We start from the raw sequence: 12,412 nt of genomic DNA, 5'->3' as shown, positions 1-12,412 counted from the left end.
TGTACAGTCCAGCTTTAAAATATGTTTAAGTTGTTTCTCTGTAGCTTTGTGTACTATCAAGGTATTTTAAAAATCTTTAAAGAAGTCTGCCTTGTTTCAGAAGGGACTTGGCAACTTAAAAGTAACTTTTCAAGTAACTTTTCAAGGTTAGCTATTCCATTTACATAGGAGTAAATTACTGAGTTATTGATATTTAGAAGCACAAAATATTCAGTTGATTCTGGGTACCAAATAAAGCAATCAATCAGTCGGGAATCTTGGAAAATTCATAAATACATGAGAATAAACAATATGGTCTTGAACAACAAATGGGCCAAAGAAGAACTTGAAAAACAAATTTTAAAATATCGTGAGACAGGGCCAGAGATTTAGCTCAGTGGTTTCGCCACCTGCTGCTCAAGCACAATGACCTGAGTTCAATCACTGGTACCAAAAAAAAAATATCGTGAGACAAATGACAGTAGATGTACAATATAACAAAACCTACAGAATGCAGCAATAACAGTTCTAATAGAAATTTTATAGCAAAAAATGCCTACATTAAAGAAGACTCAAGCAGCCTAACTTCATGCTTCAGGGAACTAGAAAAGAAAGAATAAAATGAAGCCAAAATGAGAGGAAGAAAAGAAATAATAAATATCAGATCAAAAATAAAACCCTTAGAACAGAAAATTGATGGAGTGAGGAGCATAAGTAAAACCAAGCATTGTTTTTTTGGAGAGGGGAGAACAAAAACAAAACTGACAAAAACCTAGCTAAACCAAGAAAAGAGAAAATAAACAAATACACAAAGTGGAGACATTCTAATGTCAGAAACAAAAAAGATCTTGAGGGACTACCATGAACAATGTTATGCCAACAAATTGCATAATACAAGAGAAAATAAATGCCTAGAAAAATATCAGCTACAAGATTGAAATCAGGAAGAAATAGAAAGTTTGAACAGATCATAACAAAGAGCTTGATGAAGGAAATAAAACCCTCCCAACACAGAAAGCCAAGGAACAGATGGTTTCAAGGCTAAATTCTACCAAACATTCAAATTATTATTATCAATGCTTCTTAAAATTTTCTAAGCTAGAAGAAATACTTCCAAACATGTTTTACAAGGCCAAGATCACCATGATACCAAAGCCAGATAGTTACACTACCAAAACAAAAATTAAAGGCCAGAATCTAATCAACATTATTACAAAAATCTTTAATAAAATACTAGCAAAGCAAATTCAAATCAAAAAGATCATTCACTGTGACCAAATGTAATTTATCCCTGGAATGCAAGGCTGGTTTAACAGATGCAAATTAATCAAATACACCCAGCCAGAAACTCAACATTCTTATCACTAGTATTAATACTTCGTCTATTTTCCATTAATTTCTCTAAAATAACAAAATCACAACACAAGAAGTAGCATTTGAAATAATTTTAAAAATTTCTTTCTTCAAAGGAAAGCTTCTCTGGAAACAGGTATGTAATAAAAGGTACATTAAATATTCTGTCTTTGCCCTAGACTCTCTTGAGCTCCCACTTATAGTTTTGTTTTGTGGTACTGGAGACTGAACCAGGGAGTGCTTGGTTAAATCCCTAATCCTTTATTTTTTATTTTGAGACAGGATCTCACTAAATTATCCATTCTCGCCTTGAACTTGGGATCCTTCTGCCTCAATCTTCTAATTAGCTAGGATTAAAGGTATGTGCCACCATACTTGCCCACTACAGTTCTTGATGGTTCTTCAGGGCAGTTGGGAAAACACTGTCATCACTTGCTCAAACTTCATCACACAGAAAAAGATGGCAATACTATTAAACCTGTTGGTTTGGTGATAGTACCACCGTATATTAGTGGCTTTAAATGTGGATCAGTTGTTTTAATGAATTTCTGGATTTCCATGAAAAAATTTGGTGGACGAGGCATCGATATATAATTTCTAACAACCATAACTTCTCTACAAGAAGCTCATTTGTTCCAAAGTAGAACTTTTCACAGTTGAGGACCACCTGTGTTAATGAATAGGAATCATCAAATTCTAAAGTTAAGACAAGTGGCAAAATAGCTTGAAAGAGCTTTAATACTGGATTTGGGCCAATCTGAACTCATTTCCCAAATGAAAGGAGAGTAAGAGTATTTTTAATTATTCAGACCTGGGAGAGACTTGAGAGAGACAAGCATTTAGGTTTTTACAAAGTGCTTTAAAGACAAGTATGACAGCAATGTCAGCAAAATTATAGTAAGGAACTCTCGCTTCTGCCCTTTCAAAAAAACAGAAAAAAAGCAAACACTTTCAGACTTTTTCAGATCTCTGAAAACTAACTGAAGGCTTGGAGCAACCCAGGAAATGCTTATTCAAAAACACTGCCCCCCCCATCACACCTAACTGATCTTGGTAAGAAAGGTAAACTACATGGCATTTTAATTTACCTAGTCTGAGCTGATCCCAACTCAGCAGTAGCCATGAAAATAGCAACCCACATTCCTGATATGGGAGGCAATAGAATAGGCCTCATTCACAAAGAATTATTTGTTGCAACCTGTCTAGTGGCTCCATGGAAGACCACCTCAAAAGTATTGTCTTTATTTTTCTTTAATTTACAACTGACTAGTGCTAAAGGGCTATACTTGGAGAAGGGTGGGATGGAAAGCATCTCTGCTAAATATCTTGGTTTGCTATTGACTGAGATGATGGTTAACAGTGGGTACAAAAAATAAACTTGCTAAACAACTTAAAAGGAAAAAGCTAGGGAGTCCCATAAGGGCTCTGAAAAGGTCTGACATATTCTTAGAAATCCAGAAAGCCACATACATGAGTAGGGCTGTACACAAGCTCAGGGAAGACCTGAGTAGCCCCAAAGCTCTTACTTCCTTTTGACCTTGAAGCTATATAGAAGCTGTAAGTAATGACTAAAGTAAGGTTTTAAGCTCCACTAGTGATAGCTGAAGGCTACCCTCAACTACCCATGCATAGAGCCCCTGGGCAAACACTGGAAGATATTTTTCTTCTGGGCATTTGATAAAAGTTCTGTTCAATGGTTAAATGACCACTAAGCTAAGAGAATGGAGATTTCAGGGTGTTTGCAGTGGGAAAATATAAAGTGTACAGAATTAGCTTTAAAAAAGTCACTGAACTATGACTTCAATATTCACTACAAACAGATAACGAGTAGAGAAGAGAGTCACTTTGGAGTTTCCACACTATAATACACACTGAGTATACTTTATCTGAAATGCTTGGGAAGTTTTTCAGATATCCAAGTTGGTTTTTTTTTTTTTTTTGAATACTTGCATAAATTTTAATGGTTGAGTATCCTTAACCCAGAAATCCAGAATCTGAAACTGTCATGTTGGCACCCAAAGTTTTGGATTTTGAATTTCAGATATTTGGATTAGGGATGCTTAATCTGTATTCAAAGTGTCCAGTTTTCAACAAAAAATATACACAGTTATTCAAAGAAGAAAGTACAGTTCATGCTCAGGAAAAGTAATCAACAGAAACTGTTCCTCAGAAAGACATTGTACTTTCTAAACAAAGATTTAAAATTAAGTATTTTAAATATGTTAAGTGACATAAAGGAAACTATGTCTAAAGAACTAAAATATAGAACTGGTATCTCATTAAATTGAGAATATTAATATATAGAAATTATAAAAGTGAACCAAACAAACTTTGGAGTACAACAGTACAAAAGCTGAAATGAAAAATTCGCTAGAGAGGCTCAAGAGCAATGTCTTCAGGGAGGACAGAATTGGTGAATTTGAAGATAGGTGAATTGAGATTATCTAGTATGAGGAGCTGAAAGATAAAATGATGGCCAGGGGTGGGATGATAGTGGGGGACCTGACAGCTCTCAGACTTATGGCATACCATACATATCAACACAGAAATAATCAAAATGACAGAAAAGAGAAAAGGGCAGAATGACTATTTCAGCAAGTTATGGCAAAACAACAACAACAACAAAAAACTTTGCCAAATTTGATGAAAAATATGCAAGAAGCCCAACAAACTCTAAATAGAATAGATTCTTTGAGGCACACCTAGACACATGATAATAAAACTATCAAAATCTAAACACAGAATTTTGAAAGCAGTGAGGGAAGCAACTCATTCTTACAAGTAATCCTCTAAAAGCTTATCAGCTGACTTTTAAGCAGAAATCATCAGAGAAAACAGTAAGATGACATATTCAAATTGCTGAAAGAACTGTCAAAGAATTCTGTATTCACTAATGCTACCCTTCAAAAAATAGAGAATTAACATATTTACAGATAACAAAAACTGCAAGTTTGTCACTAGCAGACCTGCCCCTCAACTTGTTAGAATCTTTCAGGCTGATATGAAGACTAGACGTTAACTACTTCACATGAAATAAGGAACACTGGCGCAAAGTAACTATGTAAGTAAACATCGCAAGACAATACAAATACTTTTGTTTATAATACTGTTTTCTCATTAAACACAACTATATGAAAATCAATTACAAATCCATGTTGACAGGTACTCAGTGTAAAGAGTAAATCTCACACTATAACAAGATAAAAGAAGGGGGGGTAGAAAATCAAAAATTTTGTTCACTACTGAAATTAAGTTGGGATTAATCCAAATTAGATTGCTAAAAATTAAGGTTAATGTACTCTCCAGAGCAATTATTAAGAACAAAATAAAATGCAGAAATGACAATTAAAATTGTTACTCTAGAAAATAGGCATTTAATACAAAGAAGGCTATAATGGAAGAATTTAGGAACAAAATGGACTTGATAAATAGTAAAATATCAGAAGTCCTTTTTTATTGATAATTACATTAAATGATGGTGATAGAGAGTAGCAGGCAGACACACACACTCAGATTCAAAGACACAAATAGAGGGAAAGTAAAAGAATGGAAAAATATTCCATGGAGACAGTACACAGAAGAGAGCTGGAAAGTCTGAACTGACATGAGACAAAATAGCCAAGATAAAAGCTGGTTTGAGAGACAAAGGAAACTATAATGAAAAATGGGTCAGTTCATCAAGATTATAAACTTATTTGCACCTAACAACAGAGCCCCAAAATATTTGAAGTAAACAGTGACAGAATTGGAGAAACAAACAAATTAAACAGTATTAGAGATTTTAATACCCCACTTTCAAGAAATAGAATGGCTAAACAGAAAACAGACTTAAACATCACCATACCAGTTAGATCTAAGAGCTATCAAATACTCCACCCAACAAAAGCATAATATACATTTTTCTCATGTGCACTTAGAACTCTACCTAGAATAGACAATACATTAGGCCATAAAGGAAAGTTTAAAAGATTGAAATCAAACGGGTTTACTAATGAATTTTACCAAGTATTTGAAGGCAAATTATCAATAATCCTCAAACTCTTCTAAAGAATAGAAGAAACACTTCCTAACAGTCTATGAAGCCAATGCTATTGTTATCAAAGCCAGATAAAAATACCACAATTAAATTACAGAACAATGTCCCTTATGAATATAAATGCAAAATCCTCAACAAAATATTGGCAAGCTGAATATAGGAGCATATTAAAAGGATTATAAAACATAACCAAATGGGATTAAACCCCAAAACATAGGGTTGGTTCAATATCTGCAAATCAATTAATGTGATAAACCTATCTCAACAAATGCATAAGATATCTAACAAAATCTCATACCCTTTCAGGATCGATCTCTCTCTCTCTCTCTCTCTCTCTCTCTCTCTCTCTCTCTCTCTCTCTCTCTCTCTCTCTCAACAAGGGAGGAGCACAAGGAAACATTCAATAATCTGATAAAGGGCATTTATGAAAACTTCACAGCTGACAACATTTTTAAGTTGAAAGTTTTACCCATAAGATCAAGGCCCATACAAAGGTATCTGTTGTTACCATTACTATTCAAAACAGTATTGGGGGCTCTAAGGTAGTTAAGCAAGAAATGGAAAAAAGTGTCCAATCTGTAAAGGAAGAAAATTATATTTGCAGATTGCATGATCTCATATATAGAAACCCTTCAGAATCCACCAAAAAAACCAAAACAAGCAAACAAACCCACTCCTATTAGTCAATAAACAAGCTCTGCAAGGTTGATGGATACAAAATTGACACTCAAAAAACAGCTGTATTACTATACAGTAGCAATAAGTAATCTGAAAATGAAAGTAAAAAAATGAATTTATGATAGCATCAAAAGGCAAAAATATTTTAAAATTAATTTTAACCAGACTATGAAACTTTGTTAAAAGTAATTAAATATCTACAGAAATGCAAAGATATCTGGTATACATGGGCTGGAAGACTTAATATTGTTATGATGACACTATTCCCCATATTGATATACAGGTTCAATACAATCTCTATCAAAATTTCAAGTGCTTTTTTTCCCCAGAAATGCAAAGCTGATCCTAAAATTCATATAGATTTGCAAATAACACAAAATAGGCAAAACAATTTTGAAAAAGAACAGTTGGGAGAACTCACATTTCCAGAATTTAGTACAAAGAAACAGTAATCAAAATAATATGGTACTGACAAAAGATCAGACATAGAGATCAACAACAGAATTTAGAGTGCAGAAATAAACTCATGCATTTAGGGTCAATTCAGTTCTGCAAGGCATCAAGACCATGCAATAGGGAATGAATAATCTTTTAAACAAATGGTACTGGGACAACTAGATATCCCAGCATAAAAGGATAAAGTTAAATCCCTACCTCACACCATTTAAATAAATAAACTCAAGTGCAACAAGGACCCAAGCATAAGACCTAAAACCATCTTAGAAGGAAATGTAAGTGAAATTTTGAAGACCCTTTGATTAGGCAACTTTTTAAAGATATGACAGTAAAAGCACAACCAATCAAAATTTAAAAAGAAATGAAACTATATAAAAATTAAAACTTTTTGAGTCAGTTTCCCTGCTGGGTATTTTCTCAAAAGAATTAGAAGAATCATACCACAGAGATATATGTGCACCCATGTTTACTGTGGCAGTTTGTAATAGCTAAAGCTTGGAAACAGCCCAAGTGCCCATCAACTGGAAACTGGATAAAGAAGATGTGTTTTTTTTATAAAATGGAGTACTACTCAGCCATAAAGAACGAGAAACTAGAGTCATTTATAGCTAAATGGATGCATATTGAGGCCATACTCTTAAGTGAAATAAATAAGACACACGTGTAAATACCGAATAGCTTCTCTAGTGTGAGAAACTGAGAGTGTAAATAAGGACTAAAAGGATTAAAAACTAATAATTGATACTTTGAAACAGGAAAAGGTCCAAAGGGGTAGGGGTGGTGGGAGGGGAAGGGGAAAGGAAAGAATGGAAAGGAAAAATTATGAGAAAAGAAAAAAAAATGGAAACGAAGTATGTAAATAGGGAAGGGTTTAGGGGTGAAGGGCGCACAGGTAATGGGGAAAAAATAAGAACCAAGATACATCATGTACAGGTACAAGCACCCAAAGATAAATCCAAATGTACTGTATACCTAAAATGTACCAATAAAAGAATTTAAGAAAAAAACCTGTTTGAGTTGAATAAGACTATCAAAAAAGTGAATTAACAAGCTTCTAAATGGGAGAAATTGTCTGAAAACCATGTCTGATGGGGCATGAGAATCTAGAATGAACACCTAACACAGAAATACACTTTACAAATAACAAAAGAAAAATCACCTAATTTTAAAAATGAGCAGAAGATTTGAATTGCTATTTCTCTAAAGAAGATATATAAGTAGCCAAGAAGTGTAAGAGAAAATGCTCAACATCATTGCACTTTTCAGGAATTCAAATCAAAAATACAATGAAATACCTAATAGAATAGCTATAATGAAAAACAGAATAACAAGTGCAGGCAAAAGTGGAGAAATGGAGACTCCTACCAGGACTATAAAATAGTACAGTCACTGTGCAAAACAGTTTGGCAGCTCCTCGGAATGTTAAAGTTAACATATGACCTAATATCCCCAGTCTTGGGTATCTATGCAAGACAAAACCTATGTCCACACAATTTTACATGAATATTCCCAACAGCTTTCTTTATAATAGTGGAGAAAACCTCATTATTGTCCATTAGCTGAGTAATAGATAAATAAAATGTGGTCTAACTACATAATGGAATACTGTACAACAGTACGAAATCCATAAACCATAAAAAGTATCATTACATGCAGTGACATGGATGAACCTTGGAAATACTCTTAAGAAGCCAGGCACAAAAGGCTACATACATGTATGATTTCCACTTACATGAAATGTCCAGAATATGCATATCCATAAAGAAAGATTCTCAACTGTCAGAGATGTTGCTAAATACAATGCCCAGAACAGCCCCCACCACAAAGAATTACACAGTCCAAAATGTCAATAGTGATAAAGTTGAAAAACTGTGTTCTAAAGTATTCATCTGATAAATAGGGAAAAGACTAAATCATGAGAAATGACATTAATACCATCCTGTAACAGTACTCTGAAACTATTTGAGTGCTAATTTATCACTCAATTTAGTAGTGTCAGATCAGAAGGAGAATGAGTATTCAAGTACTGTACTAGTCTCCTTTTAAAGTGTATCCTTTTAAAGCTACCTATTTAAGCCAAGGATGGTGGAACACAGCTATAATCCCAGCACCCTGGAAGGATGAGGCAGGAAGACTGCAAGTTCAAGCCCAGCTTGAGCAATTTAGTGACTAAGAAAGACCTTGTCTCAAAATTAAAAATGGGCTGGCAGGCCAGGGATTTAGCTCAGTGGCACAGTGCTGCCTGGCAAGTACAAGGTCTTGAGTTCAATCCCCAGTACCAAAAAAAAAGGCTGGGGATGTAGCTCAGTGCAAAGGCACTAGGTTCAACCTCCAGTACTGCCAAAAAAAGAAGTACAAGAGAAAGAAGAGGAAGAGGGAGGAAGAGGGAGGAGGGGGGAGGAGGGGGGAGGAGGGGGGAGGAGGAAGAGGAGAGGGAGATGTTACCTATTAAAATGTGTTCAAAATCTTCCAAGTCAAAAGTTTCTAAGAGTTCATTAATATGGATATGGGAATTTTGGGGCAATTTGAATGCTATCACAGTGCTTTTTAAGGACCTGTTTACAGAGTATTTCATTTGTAGATAATATCTTGCTATTGTACATTTCACTTTGTCATTGGAGGAGATGAGATTATGGCTCTGAGATGGAGATCCAGCACTTCAAAACTGGCCTGGTGATATATAGGCAGGTGTGCTACTTGTTGCAGGGACTGTATAAAATAATTTTTAGACAAAACATTAAAGTTGTGGGTACAGTGGTGCTTGTGCTTCTTTAATCTTTTCTCTGGAACTGGTACTCAACCAGTCAACAGTTTTTAATTCTAGCTTCTCATGGGTGAAGGTGTCCAAATTCATAAAGATGGACAGAAATGCCTTAACTTACAAAACAGAGGCACTTCTGAAAAACATGAGAAGTAAACATTCACATATAATTTCACAGACCAGAAAGCACAGAAGGGTAGTGGGAACAGGCATAGAATCAAAACCAAGACCTAGTTTCAAATCCTAGCTCTGCTGCATTAACCTTATCTAACTCATTTAAACTCTCTGAATGTTTTGTAATCCAAAAAAATAGGGATAATTTTATATTTGCTTCAAGTACTTGCACAGATCATGATGATCAAAATACAATTTGGAAAAGATATTATAATAATTACTTTCCTAATAAGAATGCATTTTGTGGTTTTGTTTACAGTATGAGGGATTGAACCCAGGAGCTTGCACACGCTAGGCAAGCACTCTAGCACTGACCTAGCTCCCTAGCCCAAGCATGCACTTCAATGGAGTTTAATGATCCAAGTTAAAAATTCATGGAAGATCAGATTAGAAAGGAATATGGCTCTTTCTGGCTCTATAAGATAATACAATACCTGAGGGCTTTTTTTTAAGGACCTGAAAAAATGTTAATTTTTTTTTTTTTTCTGGTACCAGGGATTGAACTTGGGTCTCTCCGCTTGTGAGGCAGGTGGCAGAACCACTGAGCTAAATCCCTGGCCCTAAAAAATGTTAATTTTGAGGAATAAAGCACATTAACATCATCTTTCTCAAAACTGTCTATGTCAATACTGTTTAGTAGACTTTACTTAAATGAGAGGATAAATTAATTTTGAGAATATTTTCCTGGGGCACAATGATAGCTTGAATTTTTTAAACTGTGTATTTTGTGGAAAGAAATCATAAGACATACAGACAGTGTATTACAACACAATGGTCCTTCCAGATTTTATCACTGAATGGTATTTACCTGAGGCCCTACTGGTCTAGCATCAAGCTATTACTGAACACCTACATATTTGAGAAGCTTTGTGACAGATCCAGATGCACAAAATTTCCCACTTGGAAGCTTTTACTGACTTGAGAATACAATAAAATAGCAATGAAAGAAAAGGAAAAATAATGTGAAGCTTAAAGAAAGTGAAATTAAGTCTATATAAAATAAATTATCAGCAACTTCTACATGGTTAGAACTTAGATATCAATTCAGGATAAAGCTTTTAAAATTCATCTTCCAAATATTCATGGACTATCTACCATAGCCAAGTGAAAAGTCAAGTATAAGGCATGGAGGAGTCTTAACAAATGTTCCCTGTGAGTTCTCTGATACTTAAATTGAGTCCTTAATTGACTAAAGACTAGAACAGGAAAATTTTTTTTAGTTTATATATTGCTCTTTAAAAATAAAGTTTGCTTTTTTCCATTATAAGATGTTTATCGTCTATTAGATGGACACTTGAGATTACCAGACAAATTAGTAATATCATAATTATTGGACTGAAAAGTATTTTTCTTAAAAGAAAACTCAAGAACTTTGAAAATTTCGTTAATTTTCAATTTCCGTATTTTTAGTGAATATGAGCTTTTGGCTTACAACTAATGCAGATTTTTACTACACCACTTAGCATTGAACTAGAAATCATTTACGCCTCTTCATGGTTCATACTAGTCCTTTTGTTGTTGTTGTTGCTTTAGTAAACTAAAAGTTCCTGGGCAAGAATCCAGCGTTTTTTCTTTTCAGTCCTTCCTAGGATATCAGTATTCATAAGCCAGAAGATCATGCTTCTTGTCAGACATTACACATCGCAGAAACTGCAGCTTGGACACTCAGAAGACAGAAAAGTACCAAGGAGAACACTGGGCTTGGCAAGAAGAGCCCTGAAGTCACACTCAATCTCTGTCACTTCCCAGAAGAGTGTCTTTTGTTAATTTGTTTCACTTCTTATCTTTTAGTGTTATCATTAAAAAGGAATCACAAATGAGAGGATTTTATAAATGGTTAAGTTCTGTGTGACCAGAACTTAACATTACTGATGCCACTGTTGTGAAGGTAAAATATTAATCATTTTTTTCTTTCCTAAATAATTGCTTATACAGTGGACCCTCAAGTTATGACCGGCCTGACATATGAACAACTTGGGCTAACTAGGTTAATGGAAGATTCATCTGCCTCTTGTTGTCTATAGTGTATACCCAGTAAACATCTAGATGTTAGCTGTACTGACTTATCAGCCAACTTGAGTTACAACCAGCCCTTGAGAAGCGATTGAGTTCATTAGTCAAGGGTCCACTGCACTCAAATTGTTGAACTGATCCTCAGCCTTCATTTAACACTAAACAGTAAATTTTGAAATTCCTTCCCTATGCTTTACCACATCTGATCATTATCTTAAAGTCTCTCACATGAATCTGAAGTTTGTCACAACTTAGAATATAAAAATTGGGTAGACTAAAACTGACCTACAAGTTTCCCTCATATAATCATTCAAAAGCTGCTTATTGTCATTCTGTTCAGTAAGCACAATTACTACTCTAACTTCTAAATCACACATGCATAATTTAACATTCTATTTGTATTCAATGAGGCAGAGTAGCTCTATAGTACAAAAAAAAATTCCCTTTTGAAAACTTTGGAACCAATCTTTACTCCAAGTTCTAATCACTGTCTCTTCATTAAAAAAACAATAAAACTGCATTGATTTATACATTTAAAAAATGTAAATAGCACCACATTTATCCAGTTTACACAGATGAATCTCACAAACATAATGTTTAAAAAAAATAGGCTGTAAAAGACTGTATTTAACATGATCCAATAGTTGAAGTTAAAAACTACCTAAACCTGAGTAATGTGTTACCTAAAAACAGACAGAGCTTGTAATCCCAGGTGTTCCAGAGGCAGAAGCAGAAGGATCAGTGGAACCCTGGGTACCAGTTCAAGGCCACCTTGGGCAGCAGTGAAACCTAGTCTCAAACAAAACAAAAAAACCCAAAAAAACTCTACATACAAAAGTGCTAGGTATAAAGTCATAAACTAGAGTAAAAGAGTGTAAAACCTACAAAATTCATTAGTATGACACTGAAGGGAAGAAGGGAACATACTGGGAAATGGCGTAACATGAACACCAAAGCTATAA

The 12,412-nt window shown here is 34.5% G+C and overlaps 1 protein-coding gene and 1 long non-coding RNA gene across 24 annotated transcripts in view; one reads left to right on the top strand and one right to left on the bottom strand.

Annotated features, from left to right (window-relative positions):
- The window catches only part of Nr3c1 (nuclear receptor subfamily 3 group C member 1), a 107,960-nt gene that overhangs the window by 57,166 nt on the left and 38,382 nt on the right, over positions 1-12,412 (bottom strand). The gene's annotated exons all lie outside the window — the stretch shown is intronic.
- LOC110351095 (uncharacterized) overlaps positions 1-12,412 on the top strand; it is a 48,046-nt gene that overhangs the window by 14,030 nt on the left and 21,604 nt on the right. Inside the window, exon 1 of one of the 2 annotated variants that reach the window (XR_015438797.1) lies at positions 1,612-1,691. The exons of the other annotated variant lie outside the window; for it this stretch is intronic. This is a non-coding gene — a long non-coding RNA (uncharacterized LOC110351095). Of the gene's footprint in view, positions 1-1,611; positions 1,692-12,412 lie in introns of those variants that run through there. 2 annotated transcript variants of the gene reach the window in all.

The sequence above is a fragment of the Heterocephalus glaber genome, unplaced genomic scaffold (assembly GCF_053883595.1).
Source record: "Heterocephalus glaber isolate CG9 unplaced genomic scaffold, H.glaber_assembly_v1.0 deba00001463, whole genome shotgun sequence".
Classification (NCBI taxonomy): Eukaryota; Metazoa; Chordata; class Mammalia; order Rodentia; family Bathyergidae; genus Heterocephalus; species Heterocephalus glaber.
Note: the sequence above shows the minus strand (reverse complement) of the source record. Positions and strands in the feature narration are given on the sequence as shown.